This window comes from Ochotona princeps, chromosome 19, assembly GCF_030435755.1.
Source record: "Ochotona princeps isolate mOchPri1 chromosome 19, mOchPri1.hap1, whole genome shotgun sequence".
Classification (NCBI taxonomy): domain Eukaryota; kingdom Metazoa; phylum Chordata; class Mammalia; order Lagomorpha; family Ochotonidae; genus Ochotona; species Ochotona princeps.
The window spans coordinates 3,437,704-3,464,865 of NC_080850.1; the positions used below are offsets into that span (position 1 = coordinate 3,437,704).

The window sequence follows — 27,162 nt, forward strand, 5'->3', positions numbered from 1 at the left end:
CTTTAACTTTCATTTAACTTTGAAGACTTACAAAACCTGTCAGTGATTTCAGGTATCAGCTATAAATAAAATCCAGAGGCCTATTTTTTTCTTAATTATAAGCATACAGCACATTCTATGTTCCTCCTTTCAGACAGAGTGGTGAATGTAATAGTATTTTCCGAAGTCAGATCAAAAGGTGATGGCAGTCATGGTCGTTCCCAGTTACAGGTCTGTGCAAGGAGCACAGAATTTCACCAAGTTCTGCAAATACACTTTACAGAAAAAAGCCTGCTCTTGGCTCCTGAGTGGCAGGAAAACAGGCAGAGGGCCAGCCTGCCATGCGCCCCCTGTCATCTCCAGGGCCCATCAGCCCCAGACCTGCTTACAGCACATCCCTCAATCCCACTGGGCTTATTGAGCACCTCCTGCTGTTAGCTAGTACAGAACCCAGCAGTCCTTCTAAGTGTCCTGGGACAGCCTAGGGAGGAGGGGCCGGGCAACGTTTACTCTGCCATCCTCACACAACCCACTCGTGGGCATGTGAATGGCTCGTCCTCCCTACCCATCCCCTCCCCCAAACACACACGCCACAAATACGACTTCGCTGAAAGTCATGCCCAGTGATTGCATCAGAACTGACAGTAACTACAAGACATCCAGGCTTCCCTCATCACAATGACGACATCCCGTGACTTCCCCGGCTGAGTCGGCGCCCAGCTTGGTTCGTCTAGTCTAGTCAGCGCATAGCCAGCAAGCAGCTCTGGGGTCTGCAAGTGCAGAAATGCAGCCCACAGGAAACCCTGGGAGTCAGACAGTCTCCCTGGGGGATGTGAACGAATCCTTGCCCAGGCCCTCGCCTGGGGCAGTTGTGCAAAGCTGGGCAAGGGGAGGTGGCACTCACTCGGAAGGATGTCCAACAGGCCGTGCTGGAGCAAGGATCAGGGCTCCTCATCGCCTTCTGCAGTTCCAGCTGGCTCTGCCGCCAAGCCCGCGAGCATTATTTTTAGAAGATCTTTTCATTACATAAATAGCCCAAGCAGCATGAGTCTCTCTACCACACTTAATTAACTTTGGAGGGGGTAGCAACAAGGGTGATTTTTAAAAAAATGATCCTTATTTCTGATCAGGATTTTCTGAGATTCTTCAGCAGCTGGGTATGCGCCTTTTGGTATAGGACTGACATTGTAGTTCATGTTTAAGGAATTTTTTCCTTTTCTTCTCTCTTGTCTGTTCTCTTCATGAAATATTTCCTTTTTCCTAAAATGGATTGTAAAAAGGAGAGTTTACTACCCAAATGGCAGAAGCAAGGAATCCGGGGCTCCACCTAGGTCCAGCTTCTGCCTAGAAAAGCAGCAACAGATGGCCCACATGCTTGGACCCTGCCATCCACATGGAAGAACCTCTTGTCTCCTGGCTTTAGCCTGGCCCAGGCCTGGCAGTTGTGGCCCTGTGTTGGGCAAACCAGTGGATGCAAACTCTCTCTCCCTCTCTCTCTCTCTCTCTTTCCATAAATGCTGCCTTTCATTATAAGTAAATCTTTTAAAAAGAAAGAGTCAATCTACACTGGGCTGATTGCTGTCCTAGGTGCTGGGGTACAGTAGTGAGTAGATTTGATTCCTTTCTTCAAAGAATTTCCATTGAAGAACCACCTTTGTTGTATTTCTATTTAAAGCTCAGGGCTTGGAAGCATCCAGCAAGCTCCGCTGATGACAAACACTTTCACATTTTGTCACTTTAGAGGTAGCAGCAATGTCCCCTGTACTTTGTATTGAACTTGACTCTGCTGGACCTGCCACTCTGTGGTGTTAATAAGCCTCGGTATTTGTCCTCCAGCCAGATGATGGCCCTTGTAGGCTGGCAACTGGACCTTTCTCAACTCTCTCCATCCATCCACCCACCCACCGGCCCATCTACCCACCTAACCATCCATGCATCCATCCATCCATCCATCCACCCACTTACCCATGTATCCATCCATCTACACATCCACCCACCTATCCATCCACTCATCCATCAATTCATCCTCCCATTACCTACCCATCTACCCATCTAGCATTTATCCATCCATCCATCCACCCACTTAGCCATGTATCCATCCATCTACACATCCACCCACCTATCCATCCACTCATCCATACATTCATCCTCCCATTACCTACCCATTTACCCATCTAGCATTTATCCATCCATCCATCCATCCATCCATCCATCCTCTCATCTATACATCCATCTACCCTTCTGTCCATCTCTCCATCTGCCTGTCTGTAGGTCTATCTATTCATCCAGTAAAGATTTTTTTTAAGATTTATTTATTTTTATTACAAAGTCAGATATACAGAGAGGAGGAGAGACAGAGAGGAAGATCTTCCGTCTGATGATTCACTCCCCAAGTGACCTCAACGGCCGGTACTGTGCCGATCCGAAGCCAAGAACCAGGAACCTCTTCCGGGCCCCCCTTGTGGGTGCAGGGTCCCAAAGCTTTGGGCTGTCCTCAGACTGCTTTCCCAGGCCACAAGCAGGGAGCTGGATGGGAAGTGGAGCTGCCCGGATTAGAACCGGCGCCCATATGGGATCCTGGCACGTTCAAGGCGAGGACTTTAGCCGCCAGGCCACGCTGCCAGGCCCATCCAGTAAAGATTTTGTTTTCTGTGTAAACCCAGAGATTTTCAAGGTGCATGGTGTGCGTACATGTCGGTTCCCACCTTGGAGACCCAAGGTGTACTTAGGCTGGGATTCTTTTTTTTTTTTTTTAAAGATTTATTCATTTTATTACAGCCAGATATACACAGGGGAGGAGAGACAGAGAGGAAGATCCTCCGTCCGACGACTCACTCCCCAAGTGAGCCGCAGTGGGCCGATGCACGCTGATCCGAAGCCGGGAACCAGGAACCTCTTCCGGGTCTCCCACACGGGTGCAGGGTCCCAAGGCTTTGGGCCATCCTTGACTGCTTTTCCAGGCCACCAGCAGGGAGCTGGATGGGAAGTGGAGCTGCCGGGATTAGAACCGGCGCCCATATGGGATCCCGGGGCCCTCAAGGCGAGGACCTTAGCCGCTAGGCCACGCTGCCGGGCCCTAGGCTGGGATTCTTTGAGCTGGGAGAGATGTCTGAATGTGCCGGTGGCGGTGGCCCTATTTTCCCTGACATTTCATAAAAAATGTGTTCAAGCACTCTCAGAATGTTTGAAAAAAAAATAAATACTATCATGTCCACCTGTTCACACATATTAAATAACTGCTTTAACCTCCTCTCTCTGTCTCTCTCTGTCTCTCTCTCCCTCTCTGTGTATCTGTGAGTGAAAAGGATATGAAATTCATTCCTGCAGGCTTTAGCCACTTCCTCTCCCTGCCTGGCAAGCTGACCACAGATGTTTCAGTTACACATTTCATTGCTTCCTGTTGAATCTGCCTCGGCAGCCTGAGAAGAGGCCCTTTTTGGAGAACTTGATGTCCCTTTAGCTCCCCCTGCCCATTCAGCCCATGGAGGCTTTGAGCCTTTTCCTGCAGTCATCATCAAACTACTACAGCCATGGGAAGAGTAGCTGGGTAACCCCAAACCCCCACTCCGTACAGCTCCCTGGGGAGCCGCCGTCAGGGGCAGCCAAGGTCCCAGTGTACCTTGCAGACCTGGGCCAAAGCCGTAGCTGTGCTGGGCTTTAATTCCTTCAGTTGTGGCTCTGAGCTTTTGCATGTGCTGCTTCGGTGGCCAGGAAGACCCTCCCTTCCCTGTCTGGTGAGCTTGTATTTTTTCAATCACTGGGCTCCTCTGACCCCTTCTCCAGGAAGTCCTTCCAAGAATAGTTCTCACCTCTCTCACTTCCATCTCCCACCTGCACCCGCCCACCTTTGCTTCCTGAGGTGGGCAAGAAATGGGGATCTTTATCCTCTATGAGTAGAGTTCTGAGTTTTCTGGGCTTTAAGAAAACTTCTCGGGGGGTCCCTGCTGATGCGCTGTGAGGAGTCCCCACAGGAGTTGCGTTGTGGGGACACCTGGAATACAATTTCCTGCCTCTGTCTCTCCACCCAGCAACCGTGGAAACAAGGACTCAGAGGGTGGGAATGTGGGGAAAATCCAGGCCTGTCTGTGTCACAGCTGCCCTCTTGTTCTCCCATCCCAGGAATGCCACTGCTGGGCACTGGGCCTGTCCTCCAGAGGGTGAGGCCTCCCTGGGCAGCAGCCAGCCTGTGGACAGCCAGGGTGCATCCCTTCTAAGGGCATCAATCTAGGTATAGTGCTTTCCTTTCTCTTATCAGTGGGGAGTCAGTGGGAGGTCCCCCCTTTAGTGGTTCAAGTCCTGAGTCCCAGGCACAGGCATGCGGCGGACCTGAACAGCTTGAGAGCAGCCAGCTGGAGGGACTCAGTGCCTGGCCTTCCCACCCAGCCTGGGAGGCACGGCTGACTTTCCAGGCAGTCTTTTGCAGCAGGTGGAGAGAGTGGCTTCCCTGAGTGACCTCTCTGTGGCTAGCCATGCAGTAGCAGCCGAAACTGGTGGGAGACTTGATTCCTATCCTGCAGGAGCAGGCTCAGTAGGAACAAAAGGCAACCCCAGGCTGAAAGCCAGGTCGCTGACACAGAACAGACCCGGTTGTAATTCCCTTTTGTCTCTTAAATAGTGTTGAGACTTCGGGGGCCCTCCTTCCACCTCCCTGAGCCTCGGCTTTCTCACTTGTCACATGGGGATGATGGATGGTGTATTTTCTTTCACTTGGCAGCTAGGAGGATGCAGAGACAAAGAGGAATGAATGACCTTAGGGCCCGGCCCATGGTAGGTTCTCAATGAACATTTCTTTGCGTTATTATGAAAAGCGACATGACCAGGAAGTGGCATTCTGGCTGCTGACTATGCATTGGGATCTGGGGGTGCTGCTGCGGGCAGGACAGACACAGCTGGGAGCTTTGATTACAAGGCGAGCTACTGCAGTGCTGTGGGTTTTCTGGCAGCTCGGCTGAGAGTCTGGTGAAGCAAACAAAGGAAGCCATAAGAGTGTGCAAGGGTGGGGGTGCTTAATCTGGGATCTGCTGAAGGCATCCCCCAGCGGTGGTGTGTCACCTGCATACCGATGGGAAAGTGGCAGTGAACTATGTGAAAATGAGAGGAGGACGGGAGGCAGATTCCTGAGAGAGAACAGCATAGCAAAAGCTTGGAGGAGGGAGGCGTGGGTTCTAAAAATGTAAGCGCTGGGGGAAGACTGTGGCAGGTGCAGGGGGCGTCTGAGTGCAGTGTGATGTGACTGGGAGGCAGGCAGGGAGCTGCATGGACCCCAGGGCCCCTAGTGCACCTCAGGAGGCGGGGGCGTGAGCATTAGGCAAAGACTGGGACTCCCTGGTGACACTGCTGTCTGCCCCCATACATCCCTGTGGATGTCACTGGATCCCTGGGAGGCAGCTCCTGATTTCCATGCACCATCACTTTTCAGGACATTCCCCACCTCCCTACAGGCAGCCACTCCAATGTCCCAATTCCCTAATGTTGAGAGCACAAGAAACTCATCCCAGGATCAAGCCCCAAGGAACTGCACCACAGGGGCCCAGCAGGCTGGGGGTGATTCAGAGGCTGCGACTTTCATTCATTAAGGAGGGCATAGCTATCTTCCCTACACCTTGCATATGCTCCACTGTGGGGGTGCCAAGGCAGCTTAGGCTCCATGGTCACAGCAGAATTACCCTGGCCTCTCCAGGGAGCCCTTTCTTTCCACCTCAGGTGCCCGGACTGCTTCAGTATAGGCAAGCTGACAACCAGGGATACACACGGGCCACTTGAGACACAAGCCAGGAATGCACATTAAAATCTGGGGATGGGGATCCACGGGCCGTGCCCTGTGGGTGTCTGTAGAAGGCAATGTTATTTTGGTCTGGAACATTACGGACTCAGGAACTGCATTTCTAGGAATCTGTCTTGTGAGTCCCCACAGCATGGCTCATGCTAGCAGAGGCTGGAGAGCAAAAATGTGCCGGACAGAATGGAATGTCCAGTCTGGGCTGATGCGGGTTGGCCTCGGAAAGAGAACCCACACACACGTGGGCCTTATGTGCCACAGGTCTATAGGGATAGAAGATTGTTTTGGGCAGGGCTTTCTTAGCTGCTTCCAGGGAGCGCTTGCATGGTCTGGTCAAAGCTGGAAAGGTATCAGTCTTTGTCCCTGTAGTAGGTGCAATCTGCTTCATGTCTGATAGGGTGCGCTGGGTAGGAGGCAGGCGGTGTACTAAGTGGGAAATGGCTAACCAGAAGGACAAAGCCACATGGGAGGGATGGGTTCTCAATTGGCAATGACTCTTGATTGGCTCATCTCAGAAGCTCCTTGGTTGTTCTCAGCCCCCTCCCCTCACAGCTTTTGCCATGAGACAACTCTGGTCTGTTTGTATCTTCCTAAGTGTTCCCTGGTATTGGGATAAAGATGACAGTGCCTGCGTTGGCCAGCGTGATCCTGATCTCAGTCAACTGCCCCGGTCCATTCTCAGCAGGTAAAATGCAGCTAGGAAATGGAATACTAGTGGATTCAGGCTTACTTCAGAAGGCCACTGGGAGCCAGTGAAGGTCCAATCAACAGAGAGCTGGTAACAGGTGAAGGGAGCGGTGCCTGAGCTGGTAACACATGGAGGAACCCTTGCCTCGGGGCCCCAGCCAGATCACAGGGGAAATACTGCTACTTTGTATCAGTGCACTTCCTGTGCTGACTTTACTCTTCAAATTCAGAAACCTGGGAAATTTAAGCTCTGAAAAGTCACAGAACTTGCCCAAAGCCTCAGAACTAGGCTGCCTGCCTCCAAGAGTCCCTTCTTACTGTGAAAATAAGAAATAGTTCTATTGTCCATGCCTGTGCGTCAGGCAGGGCATTTTGTCATCTTCTTCATGGTGGCTGAACTCCAACTTCTTCCTAGTGGGCTGGGCACTGGCTCGGAAGCTGCACCACTGGGGAAGAATTCAGTCTATGCTGCTTCTTAGAGAGAAAGGTCTCAGCTCCCCAAATGGCAAGAACAGGACTGTGCCAGGCTGAAGCCAGGAGGCAGGTGCTTCTTCTGGGTCTCCCATGTCCATGCAGGTGGCAACAGCCCAAGCCAATAGGCCACTCTCTGATGCTTTCCTGCACACATCAGCAGGCAGCTAATGTAGAGGAGCTGGGGCTCGAACCAGCACTCATATAAAGTTGCCAGTATTGCAGATGGAGGTTTTAAAACCTATGCCGGGCCCAGCAGCGTGGCCTAACGGCTAAAGTCCTTGCCTTGAACGCCCCGGGATCCCATATGGGCGCCGCTTCTAATCCCGGCAGCTCCACTTCCCATCCAGCTCCCTGCTTGTGGCCTGGGAAAGCAGTTGAGGATGGCCCAAAGTCTTGGGATCCTGCACCCACATGGGAGACCTGGAAGAGGTTCCTGGTTCCCAGCTTTGAACTGGCGCAGCACCGGCCATTGCGGTCACTTGGGGAGTGAATCATCGGACGGGTCTTCCTCTCTGTCTCTCCTCCTCTCTGTATATCTGACTTTGTAATAAAAGTAAATACATCTTAAAAAAATAAAAAACCTATGCCACAACAGTGGCCCCATAAAGCATAGATTTTAAAGTGGCATCTTGGGGGCTGGCATTATGGTACACTAAGTTGAGTCGTCCACCACACCAGTATCCCACATGAGCATTGGTTCCAAACTTGGCATACTCTGTTTCCAATCCCATTCCAGCCAATGTGCCTGGAAAAGCAGGGGAAGATAGCTCAGGCACCTGGGCTCCTGCCACCCATGTAGGAGACCTGACTCAGAGCTCCTGACTCCCGGCTTTGTCCTGTGACAGGCCATTGAGGCCATCTGGGGGGTGTGAGTGAGCGCATGAAAGATGTCCTTTCTTTCTCACTGGGTCTGTCTTTAAAGATCCATTTATTTATTAGAAAGGTAGAGTTCTAGTAAAATTTAAAAGACACATAAAAAGCGGTACTTTGTGCCATCACAGTTTTGTGCAGTGCCACCTCTATTTCATAGGATTTTTATTTATCCCTGAAGGGCACCTGTTACCATGAAGCAGGTGGTCCCTGATCCTCCCCGATCCTGGGCCCTGACTGCCACCATCTGCTTCTTTCTCTACCAATAAGTGTGTCTGCACATCCACGCTGTGATGGGAGCCAAGGGGGAACTCCCAGCATGCTTCGCTCCTAACCAGTCTCCATCATCTGCATGCTCGGGCCAAGCACTGAGGCAGCCCTGCGATTCCCAACTTCCTTCACCCCCAGTAGCCAACTCCTCCACTAGGTCCGGGCATTCTGCCTCTGAGATGCACACGCACACACCCACAGGTGCTTCAGAAAGTTGGTGGAAAACAGAATGGAAAGATGTTTATGTTTTTATGTTCAGGGGACATAATAGCTATCCAGGTGATGTTTACATATATATATAATATATATATTATATATATGTATATAATGTTTATACTTACATGTTACATATTATATTTCTAATTATGCCATTGTTATATATAATTATTCAGGTGACACGTATATGTTTCTGTATTTATATATATATATATATATATATATATATATAAAATGTTCAGATTAACGTTAACTATCTCCTCAAGCATTTATCATTTTTTTAAAAGATTTATTTATTTGAAAGGCAGAGTGCCAGAGAGAGAAGAAGAGATACAGAGAGGTTATTCTTCCATCCATAGGTTCACTCCCTAAATGATTACAATGACAGGGGCTGGGTCAGTCTACAGCCAGGAGCTGGGAACGTCATCCAAGCTTCGCACGCATGTGCCGGGAGCCCGAGCACATGTGCCAATCTTCTGCTGTCCTCCCAGGTGCATGGGTAGGGAGCTGGATGGAAAGCGGAGCAGTCAGGACTCAAATCTGTGCTCTGATAATGACTGCCTGCAGCTGAAGCAGAGGCCTAACCAGCTCCATCCCAATATGCCCCCGACTGTTTATGGTAAACACACACACACACAAAAATACTGGTGTAAAAATGTCTGCAATCAATGCATAGTGTTGCAATGTGGATTTTCCGTAAACTTTTTGAAGATGTCATAGACAGATGATAGATGGATAAGGATTGATTGGTAGATCAGGACTTATCTCTTGAGGTATCTGCTTTCCTTGGCAGGTGCTGCTATCCTAGAGCTCGGGTCAGGTGACAGTCCCCCACCCCGTCCAGAAAACCAGTACAATTCACCATCACAAGCCTCCATTTGGTTTTCTTTCTACCGGCATGTCTTTTCCTGCCTATTTTTTTTTATTTGTTGATTGCTTGCCTCTGCTCATTGGAATGTGAGCTCCATGAGGATCTAGGAGACGCTGTCTTATTCTCTGACAGGCACTTAACTGGGGAATACATGAACGCTCACTGGATTGGCTAAACCTATACTGAAAGCAGCCTTTATGGAAATAGAACCGCAGGGATCTGGCACAGTGGAAGTGCCAGGAGGCAATCTACGTACTTGACATACACTAGCCAATCTACTTTGAAAGAGTGCTATGATGTGGACTCCAGCATTTCTCTCTATTTTAGAGATGTGAGTCTTGAATCTACAGTGGGATTTTTTTGTGCCTCGGCCAAAGTCCCCCTTCGGGAGTGGTTGGCATTCAGGGCGGTGCTCAGATGGACTGATGAAGGATTGGCTCATCTTTGACCATTGTGGACATTTGGGGAGTGAACCAGCAGATGGAAGAGCTTTCTCTCTGTCTCTTCTTCTGTCTGTAAATCTGCCTTTCCAATAAAAATAAATACACAAATCTTTAAAAACAAACAAACAAAAAAGAAAACCACAGATTTTCTGGAGTGCAGGGATCCCTTCTACAACAGCCTTGAGAGGCAGCCCTCCAAGCTCTCCCAGCAACTCTGTGCCAATGACGAACTCATGTGCTCATCAGCTATTCAGCCACCATCATAGATCTCTACACACTCTCCCTCTGGGAGGCCATGCCCCATTGCCAAAGCATGCACATGTGGAAATACACAAGTGTTCTGCACACAAGGCAATGTCTCCAATCAGAGCAGTTACAGCATCAGTTGTCGCTGACCAGCTGGCACGGCCAGTTAGGCACTGAGCATGGGAACTTTTGCGGTTTGCTTTTTTTTGTATTTTAGATCTGATACCCTGTGTGTGTGTGTGTGTGTGTGTGTGTGTGTGTGGTCTTTGAAAAACCCTGAGGCCTGCTGAGCAGGTCCAAGTCCCTTTACCCAAGGAGTCCCCCAAAGCTCCATGTCCTCACAGTCTCCTCCACGTGGACTCGTCGACATCACCATCATCGCCACTTTCATCAGTACCACGTGAGTCGCCATCACTGACACCTCCCCTTCCACCACCTGTAGCAGAGCCGGATGAACTGGACACCCAGCTGCCCAAACCAATGCTGCCTCTTCCTCCCTCCCTCTCTTGTCTCCTCATCTCTCTGCCCTTGGAATTTCTGCTCTGCCAGCAAGGTACAGCTTGTTCTTTCTCAGGGGCAAGTCCACAGCAGGCTTAGTCACCTTAAAGATAGTGGCAGTGGGGCAGGTGTTTGCCACAGTAGTTAAGCTGCCAATTGAGACTTGCATTCCCCATCAGAGTGCCTGGTTTCAGTTCCTCCCAGCTCCACTGCTGCATCCCAGCGTCCTAATACATGCCCTGGCGTAGGTCTCTGGGTCCCTGGCACCGATACTGGAGAGTCAGATTTGAGTTCTGGGCTCCTGGCTTCAGCCTGGCCCAGCCCTGGTTGCTGCAAGCATTTGGGAGGAGGGAATCAGTGGGTGGCAAGTCTCCCTCTGTCTAGGTCACATTCTTTGCCTTTCAATTCAATTAGGAATTAAAAAAAAAAAAAGAAATGGCAGCAAACAGCTGACCTGGCCAGCAACACGCAGACCTGCTGGTTGGCCACAGGATCCTTTCTGTCCTCCCCCCCACAGCCCATCGTCTGCATCTGAGTCCTGCGGATTAGCTCCGGGGAGCTATCGGGACGGTCTCACTTGTACCCACTTTACCGATTGGTCACAAAGAGGCTGAAGGCCTGGACTGAGGTCACATTGCTGGGCATGACCAGGAATATCGGAATCCTCTGGGCTTCCAATTCCTGACCCTATTTTACTCTCTCTGTCTCCTTCTGGATATTCCAAACCTCACGCATGAGCATTAACAGATTTACAGAATGCCAATGCCATATGCTTTTTCTTAACATTTTTCTTTCAAATGGTGGATCCTACTGCAAAAGGGATTGTTTGATCATCACAGCCAGTCACCAGAATCCAGGGCGGGTCAATGGACACGCCGCACCATAGGTAGGTCACCAGGGTAGTTCAAGTCTGTGTAGCTACTGTTGCTACAGAGGCCCCTGGCTAATTCTCTGTCCTGGTGACAGAAGGAAGCCACCATGGGCTGGGCTGGTGCTACAGGTAGCTTCATACCTGCTGATGCCTCAAACAAGAAGGTGTGGAGAACTATAGGGAGCATGTTGTCACAGCCCAGATGGATGCCTGCTGGTGTCTGTGTCACTGACCCCCTGAATCCATCTTGGGACCCCCAGAGCTGCTGGCCCCCAACTGAATGGAGTGGTACTTTGCTCCCCGCAGGCCAATCTGAGTCTGTGTGCTGCAAGAGAGACTGGGTTTTTGTACCTTGATGGATGTCACAGTCAAAGGTTGTGTTGGAAGCATCTTGGCTCCACAGGACACTGCCCACTCCTCCCCACAACCGTCCTTGGGCTTCCTCTAGGAAACATCAGTCTTTGCCTCCCACCTCTCCTGTGACAGAACAGAAGCCACCTCATGTCGCCAGATGGGGAGAGGCAGTGTACGCTCCAGGCACAGCTAGGTCTTGGTATGTAGCTGCCTGAGTGCAGGGGTGCAGGGCCAGATGGGCTGTGTTTGGGTTAGCAGCAAAGGAAGCAGGGCAAGGGCGGGTGGGAGGTGGCGGGCTGTTTCCTGAGCTGGAATCCAGCCCTGGGAAAGGGGTGTAGCCCTGCTCTCCCAGCAGAGTATGGGACAGGACCAGCAAGTTCAGGCCAGGGGATCAGGGGAGCTTTCTCCCGACGCCCCTGCTTGCATGGCCCTGTGTTTGGCTCTGCTGAAAATATCAAAGCCAGGGGCCCCGCGGTGTGGCCTAGCAGCCAAAGTCCTCACCTTGAACACCCCGGGATCCCATATGGGGTGCCGGTTCTAATCCGGGCAGCTCCATTTCCCATCCAGCTCCTTGCTGGTGGCCTGGGAAAGCAGTTGAGGACAGCCCAATGCATTGGGACACTGCACCCGTGTGGGAGACCTGGAAGAAGTTCCTGGTTCCCGGCATCGGATCAGCACGCACCGGCCCGTTGTGGCTCACTTGGGGAGTGAATCATCGGACGGAAGATTTTCCTCTCTGTCTCTCCTCCTCTCGGTATATCTGACTTTGTAATAAAAATAAAATCTTAAAAAAAAAAAGAAAATATCAAAGCCAGACAGCAGCCCACAAAGCTGGTGGCCTTCTTAGGAAGGGTTTTCAAGCTATTTCTTGCTCACAGGTTTCTGGTCACACTAGCTCTTCAGTTCCCCAAAGCATCACCCCAATCTCAACCAGACCTCATGCCAGTGGTCAGCCCTGGTTAAATGTCCTCGTCACTCTGCATTTCCTGCATGGCACTTACTGTTCTTGTCCTTAACACCATCTGAACCACTCAGTTTTACCTACTCCCTGCCCCCAGCAAGTGCAAGTTCCCATAGGGACAGGGTTCCTCTGTTTGCTCAACATAGCCCTTAGACGAGGCACCAGCAAGTATTGCTACAAGCCTGGGTCCATACGGGGCTTGGCCAAGTTCATCCTGGATCAGCCCAAATGGCTGTCTGGCACAAGGGGTTTTGGCTGTTCTCATGTGGCCGATCTTTTGCCATTAGTGGAGGTGTGGATTAAAGTGGCAATCTGAATGGTGCAGAGACTCTCAAACCCAGTCCCCAGTGGGGTCACAGGCCATGGGATTCTGTTTCAAGCCAATGAATGCATTTGCAACCTGAATATTGCAATGTTCTAAGGCACACTGCTTGTCCAAGGGGAAAGTGTGTGTGTGTGTGTGTGTGTGTGTGTGCGCGTGTGTGTGTGAGAGAGAGAGAGAGAAAAGGGGTGTGGGTTCTCCGAATCATCTAGTAGCATACTGGAGGACCGGAAATAACCCAGTGGTCACTGGTCACTGAGCATGCTGTGATCCAATCCAGCTCTCTGGTCCAAGGTCAAGCTGCCTCTTCTAGAATATCTGCTAAGATGGGAAGAAGACACTTCCACATGGAAAATGCAAGTAGTAGCCCTCGGCTGAATTCAGCCCATTGAAGAGCACTGCTGGATTCAAAGAATGCTTATAACTTTTTAGAAAAAAAAAATGTGCCAGCATCAAATAATTGGAAAATTTTATGCAAACTCCAAATTTCCAGTTACAGATGGTCCTAGACTTAGAACGGTTCAACCTAATTTTTTGAATTTACAATGCAAAAGAAGTACACAAGCATTCTGTTTTTTTTTTTTTTTTGTCTCAGTTTTACATTTCATAAATTTCAGAGCGAGTCAACACTTCAGGCTAACACAAAAAGTTTGGCTGAGATGATTTGGGGTAAGTGTTCTGAACAAGGCAAGTATCCTGTAAAAGGCAAGCCAGGCTAAACCATGACAGTAGGTTTGATGTAATCAAATGCTTGTTCCACACAGGATGCCTTCAACTTAACGTGGTGTCATTGGGATTAATTCCATCATAAATCAAGGACCTTCTGCTCTTGTAAAAGAATTCTGGCCCACATTCTCATCTACCCTCTTTAGGCTGAGACTCAGTGCTAGCAATCCCTTTGAGCAGGCATGGGCCAACTAGGTCATAAAGAGTAGGTAGCCCTCCTATTTATCTGGCCTCTGAAGTGCTGGAGTTTGTCACCTTGAGGGAGAAGCTTATGTGGCTAATGACACTCAGGTCCTTAGAAAAGCAATGTCGGGTCTGGTGTTGTACAACAGCCTGAGCTGTCACTTGCAACACTGGCATTCCACATTGGAGGGTGGGTTTGAGTAATGGCTACTTTGCTCTCTCTCCAACTTCTTGCCAACACACCTGGGAAAAGCAGCAGAAGATGGTCCAACTCCTTGGGTCCCTGCCACCTCTAAGGGTAGACCAAGATGGAGTTTCTGGCTTCTGGCTTTGGCCTTGCCCTACCTTGGCTTTCATAACTATTTGAGCGATGAACCTGTTGGGGAAAGATCTCTGTCTTTCCCTTTCCCTCTCTCTTTCAAATAAAGAGAGAAGAAAAGCAATGTCAAGTTAAACAAACATTTGGTCTTCAAGGTTCTGTTCTGTCTGTGAACAGAAAAGGGGAAATTATTTTAGTGCCACCGTAATACTTTACTTCTGGAAGCTCTAAAAGGGTCCTTTAGGAGATGTCACATCCAAACACGATGTGAATCTTGTTGGGATCCTGATTTGTGCACAGGATCATGCTGCAAAGGCATCTCAAGAACTCCTGGAGTACAGATCGGCTGCTATCAGATGATGTCAGTGCATTTGTGCTCGTTGGTATTTCTGTATACTGAAGTCAAGAAAAGGGCCCCATACGCTTATCTGTTAGCAATGAGCACTAAAATCATTCCTAGATGCCATAGGCTCACTTCAAAGGCTGCAGGTAGACAAGCAAAAATACCCGTGGTGGTGGGAAATGGAGGAGAGGTCATTGATTGGTAAGAAGTTGGACGCTGGAAGCTGGCAAAGGGAAATGGAAAGGTTCGTGGGTTGTTGTACACCTTTCCAGGCTGGTGTGGATCCTTTGAACACCCACCATAAATCAGGTTAACCAAGCAGGGATTCCCCCGCCTCAGTGGAGTCTACATGAACCCTCCTGCACCAGCCTTATCTCACTTCACTCTACAGTTCAGCCCCGGGATGCCCCTTGTCTGCAATCCCTCGCCTGCTCTCAAGGAATCCCATCTCCCCTGCTTCTCCCAACCCCCTTCTGGGTCTGAAAAACTTTGTCCATGTCCTGGTTACCTCCTCCATAAGCTGTTTCAAATGCCTTTCACCTTTGCAGTGATCTGGCAAGCAAATAATTCCAACCTTGTCAGCTCTCAAAACAACACCTTGCAATTCTCTTCACTGGCCAGCCATTCTCTCCTCCCAGCTTGTTCTTCACTCCAACCTTCCTCTCAGACCTCTGACACGTAAAAATACCTTCTGAGCAGCTGAACTGGGACTTACCCTGGCCAGGAGTCTTGGCTCCTGGTCCCAATGTTCTCTCATAAAGTGGGTGTAACAGTCCTGACACCACAGGTTGTGGAGAATGGTACTGGGTTAACAGCAAGGCACTTTTGGAGCCAACCACCTGGTTCACATTCTGTCCCTGCACCTGCTGTTCTCCTGTGGCCGAGCAGTGACTTCGTGATTCTCCACATTGCACCCCTCCACAGCAGGAATGGAAATAACCAAGTCCCCTGTCAGTTGATCCAATTGCTATGAGGAATTGAAGGGCAAATGTGTGTCAGTCCCCAGCAGCACTTACTGCTGAGTTGATACTCAGTGAATGTGAACAGTACATATTCACGGTACACAAACACTTGAGGTAACACCTGGCCGGGACTGTGCACCTGCCTCCTCTGCCTGATCTGTGGTTCATCCTTCCGGGACCTTGGCCATGTCCTGTCTCTCAGCTGTGCTCTAAGGAGTCAGGAGCTTTCTCTGGGTTTCCCACTTGAGTGGCAGACACACAATTTCTCGGGCCATTTTCTGCTATTTTCCCAGGTCTTTAGCAGGGAGCTGGATCAGAAGTGGAGCAGCCTTTGACAGCCAAGGGAGGGTGTGGGCCAGACTGGTCAAGGGGCAGCATCACCCATTGGCATGCATGTGGGCTGGGTCTGGGGGCTGGTCACGCTGATCTGTGCTGCAGCACACATGGGTGTGCACAAGAGCCAGACAAGGTGTGGAAGGGACCTCTGGACTCAAATCCCAGCCACAAGAAAAATAACAAAGTACGTGGTCTGACCTTGCAGTATATGTGTTGGGACTGGGCTTCCGTTGCTGATGCCTGTGCAGTGGACAGCAGGCCCAGATACACTATGACACATGACAGCCAGCTCATCTAGGCCGGCAGAGGATGCCAAGTGCCTCTTCAGAGGGTGAAAGGCAGAACAGGTTGGAGAATTCTCTTGACTGAGCTTTGTAGCATGTTCCTGGGTCAGTAGATGCACCAAGGTGGACTTGGTCAGTCAATGGACCTTGGAAGGATTTCCTCAATCCTGGTGCAAAGAAACTGACGATGATTCAGAACTACGAAAACCACTCAAGCAACACCCTCAGAACACTTCCCCACATTGAGGTATCCAAGGTGTCATCAAATGACTGTCCCCACCCCCGGGTGCTGATGTTGTTTGACAGCAAGGAGTGACCCCCGCCCCTTCTTCCCTGTGGACACAAGAGAAAAAAATTTGGAACATCTGTGGCACTCACCTTCCTCCATGCCTCAACCCTTCCCTACCTTATGGGAGACCCACATGGAGGGTGCATCCCTCTCAATTACACAAATGATATTTAAAAATAAATTGAATCAAATTAGTTTAAATTTGGAAAAAAGAAAGAAGAAAAATGTACATGTCAGGACCAGCACCGAGGACTAGTAGACTAAGTTTCTGACTGTGGTGCTGGCATCCCATGTGGGCACTGGTTCTTGTCCCAGCTGCTTCACTTATGGCCTGGGAAAGCCGTGAAGAATGGTTGAATGCCTTGGGCTCCTGCATCCACATTCGAGACCTGGAAGAAGCTCCTGGCTCCTGGCTTTGGATTGGCTCAGCTCCAGCCAGTGCAGCCATTTAGGGATTGGACCAGTGGAAGGACGCTCTCTCTCTCTCTCTCTCTCTCTCTTTTCTTCTCTCTCTGTAACTCTGCCTTTCAGATAAAAATGAAATAAATCTTTTTTAAAAAAAAAAATGAAGTGGATAAAATATATGGGAGACCTTTAAAAAAAAAAAAAGTGGCACAACCTTGACTTGAACCGGTGTCAGTTTAAGATACCAACACTGCAGTTGGTGGCTTTACTCACTATGCCACAATGCCGGCCCTGCAAACTGTGTTACAGTCTTCAAAGGAAGAATCAGTGAGTAAATTATGTCATAGGAATTACAACAGCTGTTACTATCACATTTGGGGAACTATGAAGTAATAAGAGGAAATGCTTTGTATATAGGTCAAAGAAACTGCAGGATTCAAATTGTATATGGAGAATGATTGTTAGATGCAAATTCCTACCCTGTTAGCTGACGGGGCGGGGGGGGGCGGGGCGGCGGGGAACAACAGCTGAAATTAATGCCTAGAAAAGAAGTGTACATGGTAATAGTAGTTTTCTTTGACTAGTGGTACCAGTTACTGCTGTTGTCTTTGTCCATTTCATTATTCAAAATTTTCTAAGTAGTGAGTTAATTCTTTCTCTTGGAGAATTAATAACGTATTTGATAGGCAAAGTGACAAAGAGAGGGAAGGACAGGAAGATGGGGAGATATCTCTGATCCATTGATTCAACTCCACAGAGCTGGTCAAGCAGAACGAGCCAGGAGCCAGGAACTCCATGTGACTCTCCCACATGAGTGGCCTAAGAACCAGGACCATGCTCTGCTGCCTTCCTAGGCACCTTAGCAGGAAGCTGGCTCAGAAGTGGAGTAGTTACATGTAGGCGAGACACTCTGACATGAGGCGACTGGATTGCAAGTGCTGGCTCAGTCCACGGCGCCAAGACAGTACAGGAAAACAATGCGAAAGAAACATAGCCATGCGTATAACTAAGACATTACACGGTGCATGTGTTTCAAAAGTCAAAAAATACCAAACAGAAAGTTCCAGAACCAAATAATTCATTACGTTTTAAATTGTGCAGTGTTGTGAGAAACGTAAACAAATTTTCTCCACTGTCCTGTTCTATCCCACCTGGGATACCAGTTACCCATCCTTGTATCCTTAAGCAACTGGCCAGCGAGTAAGATGTCAATTAGAAACCAGATTCTCAAGGCAATCATGAAATGAGCAAGGCTGGTTGGAAACGAAGAGTGGATCCCAGGGGCTGACAAGGCTACAAGGAACTCAAGTCATGGCTGGTAGCCAGCTAGAGGTATTGACAGGGCTCCTTAGATGTTTTAAAATCTTTAATGATCCAACAATATTTTAAAACAAGATTTCATTGAAAGATTGGGGTTTTCCAAAATATTTTTATTTACTTATTCTCATTTGTTTTTTTGGAAAGGTATAGCAATAAACAGAGAAAAGACAGAGTCCTTCTACCTTCAGGCTCACACCCTGGATGCCCCCCGACAGCCAGGGCTGGGCCAGGCTGAGGCCAGAATCCCAGTAGTTCATCTGGGCCTTCCCACGTGAGTGTTAGGGACCCAAGATCCTGAGCCACCACAACTACCTGTCAGGATGTACATTATCAGGAAGCTGGACCGGAAGCAAAGCCACGACTTGAACCCAGGTGTTCCGATATCCATTGCCTCTCTCTCCATTCTCTCTTCCCTCCTATTCAAATAAACAGAAATCTCTCCTCCACTGTTGGAGTCTCCAGTTCTCTTCTCAGATGTCCACAACAGCCAGGGCCAGGTCAGGTCAAGACTTGGAACTAGGAATTCCATCCAGGTCTCCCACATGGGATGCAGAAATTGGAGTCCTCAGGCCACCACCCACGCTGGATCAGAAGTGTGGGGAAGAGCTGAGACTCAACCAGGCACTCTACGTTGGGATGTGGGCATCCCCAATAGTGGCTCTGTCCACTGTGTCACAACACCCACATAGGAGTGAGATGACCCTGGACTCATAGCTAACACAGCTGTGTAGCAGTTTCCTCTCTGGCTGAGGCACTGTAGGTTTGTCACGGGGTGTAGATACAGGCAGTCCCTGCCCAGCTGGCTTGAGGCTGAGCTAGGGTAGTTTTACAATCCCTAAACTGTATGCCTGGGGACACCTGTCTTAAAGGGAAGATCCCCACAGGCAGGGGGTGAGTTCTATGGTCTCCCTTGGAACAGGACCTCATTCACAAGCCCTGGGTCACACAGCATCCACTGTTCCTTGAACACATCCCTGTGATACCATGGTCAACCTGGTAACCAAGAAAGCTCTGCAATGACTGATAGGAGGACGACACATACAGCATGGAAACCATGACTTGAGTAAGTTCCTGGGTGTTGTAGCCTTGTCAGCTCCTGGGATCCACCCTTCCTTTCCAACCAGCCTTCCTCATTTCATGATTGCCTTGAGAATCTGGTTTCTAATTGGCATCTAACTCACTGGCCAGTTGCTTAGGGGTAGACATCAACTTCCTTCCATTTGACATAGGTTTGGGAGTTGGTAAGGAGGCAGGAAGCAGCTGTTTAATCCTGGCCCTTGGGTTTCCTGGTGGGTGCTGCTTGGTCTGTATCTGAAGTGATAGTAACTTTGTAGCCATGACGATTCTCCAAACATCACTGCCCCTAGGGCACCGCAGTCTCCCTTCTCCCTCCCTTCTTCCCACCAAGCTTTCTGGGCTCCAGGCATCCATCCACTCTCACCCTTTAACTCTCTGTATCCCTGCACCTCCATGCCTTTCCACACCCACATCCTTGGGGATGGACTGCTTGCCATTCCCTCCTGCTCCCTCTATCCTGTCTCTAGTCACCTGGAAAATGTCACACTCCAATGCCAGCTGCCAGTGCTCCCTTATGGTAACAGGGTCCGCAGGAGGCTGCCATCAGCAGCTGTTTGTTCACTCCTCAGGTGATTTTTTTTTTTTTTTTACCTCCCTAGTAGATTTTGAGCCTATTTCCATCTCTCCAGCTGCAGCGCCGTGGCCTTCAGTCCTGCCCCAGGTAAGGGACAAGAGCCAGGGCATCCTGGTCAGGTTCCCATTCTCTCCCAGAAAGGGCACTTCGGAGAATGCAAATTGATGGGCCTCTATCTGCAGCTCAAAAGGCTGTGGCTCCTGCAGCCCAGAGGACAAAGGCTTCCCAGCATCTGTGCCCTGTCACTTCCCTGCCACACTCTGCTGCTGCCCCCCAAGCCTCAAGCCAAATCCAAGGGTTCAGAAGGCCCTGAGTACATACCCTTCAGTCCTGCAGCTCTCTGTCTCCCACAAGCTCTTCTTCCACCTGTTCACCCGGCTCTGCTGATCTCAACAGGGAGTCCCTATACATGGCTAAGCAGCCGCAGTTCCTTGGCTCCCTATGGCACTCACCGGAACCCTTCTGCATCTGTGTCCTCAGATTGGGAGGTGCTGATGCTCAGAGGCAGTGGCTGGGAGATAATGCTGCCGGGGAAAGTGGGTGATCCTGAGCTTGCAAGTGGCCCCAGTGCCCAGTTCGTGCTGGCTTGGAGGTGTTCACAGACCTTCCTGCAGACCCCAGGGGATGCCCCTGGACGGAGATGGATGCCAGGGGTTGTGATAACCGGTCATCCTGCCTGCTCTCCTCTGCGCCCAGTGTGGCTCTGGACATCCCTCTCTTCCTGCAGTGGGACCAAGCCCATGTCGTCTGGAATCCTTGAGCAGGTGCTAGATTTAGCCATGTCTGTGTCTTCAAACATGAACACACACGGAGCCCCAGACGGAGCACAAACAGGACCGTGGGAGATGTTTGTTCAATGACTGCGAGAATGCATGCCTTGCTCTGATGCTCAGAGAGAGCCTGGGAGGTCAGAAGATCGTCTTCCCAGAGCAGTACAGCATCCCAGGATGGTAAAGTCTCTGTCAGCTCATAGCCACTCATGCCCTCTCCTGCTTCTCTGATTTTCAACTGGAGTAGCCGAGGCCCAGAGAGGGGAAGGGGCTGCCCAGGGCCACTCGGCAGTCAAATGTGGATCCCATTGGTGAAGATCTTATCAGGGGAAATAGTGATCAAAGTCAATCTTGAGATATATTGGAGCAGGCCCTGCAGGTGGGAGGGTGGTAACAGAGAGGGCCTCTCTGGCTGACTGCAGCAGGAGTTCCGAGGCAAAAGATGAGAGCCAAAGAAACAGTGAGGGCAGGAGCCAGCTGCCCTGAGACAGGTTGGCTGGGAGCCGGAGGGAGGAAAGACACAACCTAGGTCTGAAGGCATAGACAGGACCCCTGGAGGGTGCAGTCTCATTTGAATTTCTGTCCAAGGAAAGAAGTTTAAACCGGTGACTCTGATTGGAATACACAGTTCTCCAAAGACACACAAATGTCCAGCAGTCACATCTCCGTGCTTAAGAGCATAGAAAAATGCAAATCCAAACCCGGAGGATGCCACTTCCCACTCACTCAAATGGTGCTACCCGTGAAGCCAGTGAGGCTGCAGAGGACCAGGGACCTCCTGCATCCGAGATGGTGGGAATCCACAGTGTGCAAACGCACGGGGAGAAGGCTGGCAGTTCCTCAAAAAGCAAAGCCCCACATTATCATATGACCTACTAATTTTGCTCCTCAGTAGCTGCCCAGGAGAAATGAAAGTAGATGCTTCTCCCAAAACAAGCCTGTACACAGCAGCGTCATCCTTCCTAGCCAAAAAGCGGAAATAGCCCAGGTGTCCGTGGACAATCGAAGAGATAAGGGAACGGCCAGGCCTCATCACCTGCAAGTGCAACATTATGCTGACATCAAAAGGCCTTCAGTCCTGCCACAGCACTGACACGCTTGCACCTTGGAAACAGTGAGCGAGCTGTCTGCATCTTGTGGGAGCCTGTTTATAGGAGAAGTCCAGAATAGGCCAGGCTGCAGCAGTGGAATGCAGATTCGTGGCTGGCCAGCCAGCAAGTGGGAGCTGTGACTGTTAATGTACACAGTTTTCGTTTGGGGAGGATGAAAATGCTCTGAAATTAGATTCTGGTGCTGGAGTTACAGTTCTGTGCATATACTCAAAACCATGGGTGGATCTGATGGGACTGTAGCTCTGTGATGTTGTATGGAAGTTCAAGGCAAGAGTGACCCTGGTTACCGGTGTGCGCAGAGGGAAAGTGGGGCATCCAGGTGGTCCATCAGGGTTCAAAAGTGCCCAGCCCACAGGAGGCACTGGGAAGCACCTGTGAATACCTCTTCTGAGGCCAAGGACCACATCCCTACTCTTACAACCCAGGGTTTCTCAGGCTTGCACTTGAACTTTGGGCAGTCTACACTGTGGGCTATAGGCGGCATCCCTGACCTTTGCCCACTAGACACCCCCCCCAACACTCCCTGTCCCCCAGGTTGTGGTAACCAACAACACCTCCAGGCAGTGACAAACATCCTCAGGGGGTGCAGAGCTGTCCCCAGGTGAGAAGTGCTGGTGCAGCTGTTCACCTGCTGTTTTCTTGTTTCCGCCAGACCGGCTGCACTGCGCTACCTGCACCTATACCATCTGAACTCCCATATGCTCCTGAAAGCGCTTAAATACTCTCTGATCTTCTCCCTGACTCAGGTAAGGAACACAGACCGTGAACTTAGATGCCCTGGATTTGAAAGTTGGGTGACATCTGGTAAGAGGCTGCATATATCTTTCCTCTCTGCCAATGGGGAGGTTGGTGTGCCATCCTCATTGGGTGAGCACCAGCACAGCGGAAGAACACAGCGCTCATCAGGTTTCATTGGCACTGTTCATTGAGCATTCTTTTCTTCTAGGTGCCTGTTGGACCTCAAACTCTGTTAAGGACAAGTGCGCGCGTGGCTGCCCTGTTCTGGGTGCTGGCAGGGGAGGTACAGGGGGGAGTGAGCCATATTGTCCCCATCGCCAAGGAGCCCTGGGGGGAGGAGTAGGCCTGCAAATGGGGGTGGCAGGGTGGATGTCTCAGGAGGTCCAGTTTGAATGGAATCTTGAAAGCTGAGTGGGAACGAGGTTGCTAAGCAAAATGTGGGCATGAAAGATCGCAGGTGCACAGCCTCAGCAGCGGGCAAGCAAGCACCTTTGCTAACTCAGGCCAGTGGGTGTAGACTGGTACACGGACCTGCAGTGGTGGGGGTGGGTGGGGTGAGGCAGCTGGAGGCTGTGAGGCTGGGTAGAAACCACCCCAGGGGGAGCCCTGTGTGCCAGTCTAAGCTGTTTTGATTTGAGTCCCTCAGGCATGGGGCGCCTTGGAATATTTTGAGATGGGGAGCAAATTCTTCAGACCTGCGTTAGCACATTGGCTGGAGGGTGTATCAGCATCAAAGGGGAGACAGAGAGACAAGAGGCAATTCAGTCTGCACCTGGCGCCCAGAGACCCTCAGAGCTGGGCATGGACGTTACCTAACCTGGCAGTGCTGCTTTCAGCTGGGGACCCTTCTCCTTGTTCTCAATGAAATCACACTATTAGAAGCCAGAAGGGGCTGCATCTGTGTAGCCCCCCCAAAATGGAGAGTTGGGAAACAAATACCCCTCAACTCATCACTCACGGGCAAACACTGCTCACACTCTTTCAGTCGTCTTCCTTCTAGTTTTTTTTTTTTTTCCCAAAGTTCTTACCACACAGCAAGGACTGGGCCAAGAACACGCCCATGTTCCAGCACGGCTCTGTTCCTTAAAAACGCCCCATTGGTAGCAGGTGCATGGCCTGGGCAGGCGCGCTCTGCTGGTTGAGGACCGGCTTTGCCTTTGAAAGGTTTTTTTGTTCACATCCTTGTTGCTTCACTTGGACAGACTCCTCTTCTTTTCAAACATTTTTGGCGAAGGAACCTTCCTGGTCTGCTGGGACTCCCCTTCCCATCATTGAGGAGCTCTTTCCCAAGGCTCAGCTAAATCCTTAGGATTGAAACTTAATCCCATTTCCCCTTCTTGGAGGCTCTGGTGGACCACAGCTGGCCTGGTTTCCGCCCAGAGCTGTGGGATGTGGGGGTCAACTCAGTTCGCCATCAGCCAAGGGTGGAGGGAGGAAAGGGCCCTCCCACGCACCAGGAGAGCCAGCTGAGACGAGTCAAGACCAGGGTCGTGGAGGCAATAGGTAGACCGGAAATGATGGGTGGGCCTGGGGGATGAGCCTGGTGTCTGTTTCCCAGGTGGCATGCAAGACCCCAGAGTACCAGCCACCTGGCAAACGACCTCAACTCCAATGCCAGCCCCTCAGACTCATTTTTCTATCATAGGCTGATGGACACACGTCAGGTGCCAAGCCATGTGGCATGCACACAGTTTAGGGCTAGGGTGGTGGTGCTGTCAGAAGCACCCCGGAGACTGGCCCATCTACGTCCAGTGCCAGCAGTAGTATTTCCAGAGCGACCCCATGGAAGCCATTTACGTCTACAAGCCCAGATTTCCTCATTTGTAAAAGGGATTGAATGACCCCGGGTCTCAGGATGGTGATGACTACAGTCCACACTGCATACCCATGGAACGGAGCACCCGGCCCACACAGAGCAGGTGCGGCAAGAACCCTGCTGTTCTCACTGTATCTCATTCACCTGGTGTGGCAGGGCCATCGCTGCTGTCAACAACATCGAACAACAGAGAACTCTTGGGGCTGTAGGAATTTAGATCTTCCCACAGAAATAAACCAGAAGTCTCCACAGGACCCAAACCATCACCTGAGGCACATCCATCTTCGAGATGCATGGCGAGAGAGGGGTGGGGCTCCTGCTCTGTGCTCTGCTGGGCTCCCCCCACCCAGCATCACCCATTGGCCATGTCTGGAGGAGGAAGAGGGGGACTTGATACATGCAACTGAGTTCCAAGGGGATAACCTGACAGGCCCCCTGAGACAGGGTATGGCGGCCACCCGAGTGCCAGCTTTCCTGCGCTCCCTCTCATGCTCGCTGGGATCTCATAGGAAGCATTAGTACAAGTGTCTCTCTGGGGCAGAAAACTGCTCCCAAACTCAAGGTCACCACTTACAAGGCCACCTACTCCCTCTCATCCCTCCAGGGGGCCAGTTCTGACCCCTTACTCTCCCCCTTCCCTAACAATCTGAGCAGGGACTCCCCTCAGGTCTCCACGGGATCCTTGGTCCTTCCTCCGTGTTCAGTGCACACAGACAGCACAAGGCCGGAAACTGGAAGCACCCCCTGCCTGCCATCCCCGGCCCTCCACCCGCTTTCCCTAAGCACAAAGTCACTGCTTGCCCCACAAACACATCGCCCTCGAGAAAATGCCACCGCCCAGATTCTCCAAACCGACCCCCTGCCTAGGTAATCCTGACCCGGGTGGCCCAGGCACGACCCCCCTCGAATCCCAAGGCAGGAAACTGAGATTTGCAGGCGTAGGCACCTGCCCAAGGTCAGGCACAGCCACGGAGCAGCGGGATCCCGGTTCGAACCGAACCGGGGGTCGGAGCCACGACGGACGCCAGGGATCCTGCATCAGCCGCGCCGGGGCGGCCCCACCAGCGCCCGCCCAGTTTCCACTCCGAGCCCAGGCCCCACAGGGAGGTGGCAACCGCATTACCTGGTGCTGCTGCCGCGGACTGGGGGTTCCACACCGGGGCTCGCCTCGGCCCGGCGCGCCCGCGCTGCCGGCTGCGCTCCGGGAAGGGATGCAGCGGGCGGCGCGCACGGCCCGCGCCCCGCGCCTCGCACCCACTTCCTCGTCTCCGCCCCCGGCTCGCTCCTCCTAGCTCTCCGCCGCTCCTTCCCTTCCCTCTATTCCCTCCCTTCTTTCCTCCGTCCCTCCCTCCCGCACACCCTCCCCTCCGCCTTCCCCCTTCCCCCTCCATTCTCCAGTCCCCGCCTCCCATGTTGACCCCAGTTCTCTTCGCCTCATCTCTCCGCCGCTGACACTCTTCCATACCCTTTCTTGCTGTCAAGCTGCACCCTCCTTTTCAGGCTTCCCCCACCCCAGCTCCCAGCTGTGATGCCCCGGCCCCCTTCGACTGGGGCGCAGCCTGGCTGGAGACCCAGCGTTCACCAGTGTGGTCACTGACTGGGTGGAAACGGGACTTTGAGGGGTGGACCCCCGCTCCTCTCTGCCCCAGGCTGGCTTCGAGCTCAGTGGGAGACCCTGCACGGGAGAGTGGGGGTTTGGGGCGCTAGACCCCCCGCAGAGCAGGGCATTCTAGTTCTGGGTCTCCGTGGCTGGAATCAGGACACAAATAGGGGAAAGGCTGGATAACGCTGGAATCTGAAACCTGGACGCTCAAAGGAGCAGACCGGTACTGAAAAATCAATCTGGGGTTTATTGATTAAAAACAAATCGAAGAGCCGCCAGGTAGCCTAAATGAGGGGGTCCCGCAATATCTGAGTTTGAGTCCCTGCTCAGACAGCTGGCCCCAGTGTCCTGCGAGGCAGCGGTGCTGTGTCCATGCGTGGGTCCCTGCAGCCCACCCCCATGGGAGTGGCCTTCCTGGATCCTGGCTTAACCCTGGCCCAGTCCCAGCCCTGACAGGCATTTAGGAAGCCAACTCGTGGGTGGGAGCTTTCTGTCTCTTTCTGCCTCTCCAAATGAATAAATGATTAAAAAAATAAAATCAGCAGTACTTCCCACAAAAAAAAACCACCTTGGACTGTATTCGCTTAGCTTGGAGTAAGCAATGAAGAGAAAGAAATAAAGAAGTAAGAATAGGGGGGTGTGGGGAGACTTGGGAAAAGGGGCTATTTATGTAGGGAAAATCACGCCCATCTTCCAGATGAGAAAGCTGAGGCTCAGACAGGAAGCTGTGTCTCCTGCACAAACCATAGCAGAGGTGCCTGAGAGGGAAAGATAGCCAGAGACTTTGTGCCCAGGCTGGGGCAGCAGCTGCCAAGGATAGAGGAAGGCCCAGGATAGTAGTGGTGGCAGTGGGATCTGATGCGTGGAGGATGTTCTGTACAAGTTTGGCAAAGGGGAACTAAAGCAGAAAGGCCAGCTGGACATGACTCCATGTCACATGTCTGGGCCGTTGCACACACATCTGAAGCCGTTTTGTCTCTGCGGGCCGGCCCTGAGCTGAGGCCTCAGGTGCAGAGGCATGGAGGCCACAGTCTCCTTGGGCTCCCAAGTTCACAGGAGACACCATGCCACGCACCTGCATCATTTCACCTTGGAAGGACAGGAGCCTCCAGGTCCTCACCTGCTCATCTGCGACTCACAGAGCAGCCCTGGTTGTCTCTAAGAAGTATACCTCATGGGATGCCCCATCATACCACACCTTTCTGCTTCCAATGCTCTCATGCTTCCTGTTCAAGTTAAAATCAGATCTGAGCTTCTGAGGTGGGCGTAGAGGCACGTGGCATGTGCCCACCCCAAGTCGGAGTGCCTGGGAGTGAGGCTCACCTGCGCCTCCTGTTAATGTGCCTGCTGGGAGGCAACGTAAGGGACCTGGATAGTTCCTGGCTGCTGGCTTCAGCCTGGCCTAGCCCTGATTATTCCAGGTGTTTGAGGGCAATGGACCTACAGATGGAAGATTTCCATCTC

At 51.4% G+C, this 27,162-nt stretch overlaps 1 protein-coding gene across 3 annotated transcripts in view; it reads right to left on the reverse strand.

Annotated features, from left to right (window-relative positions):
• Positions 1-25,335, reverse strand: part of HRH2 (histamine receptor H2) — a 46,459-nt gene extending 21,124 nt beyond the window's left edge. For 2 of the 3 annotated variants that reach the window (XM_012927628.2, XM_058677815.1), the window contains exon 1: positions 25,219-25,335. The gene's annotated coding sequence lies outside the window, so the exon portion shown is untranslated. Of the gene's footprint in view, positions 1-883; positions 958-25,218 lie in introns of those variants that run through there. The other variant, XM_058677814.1, reaches the window with a different exon arrangement.
• Positions 25,336-27,162: the final 1,827 nt, after the last annotated feature.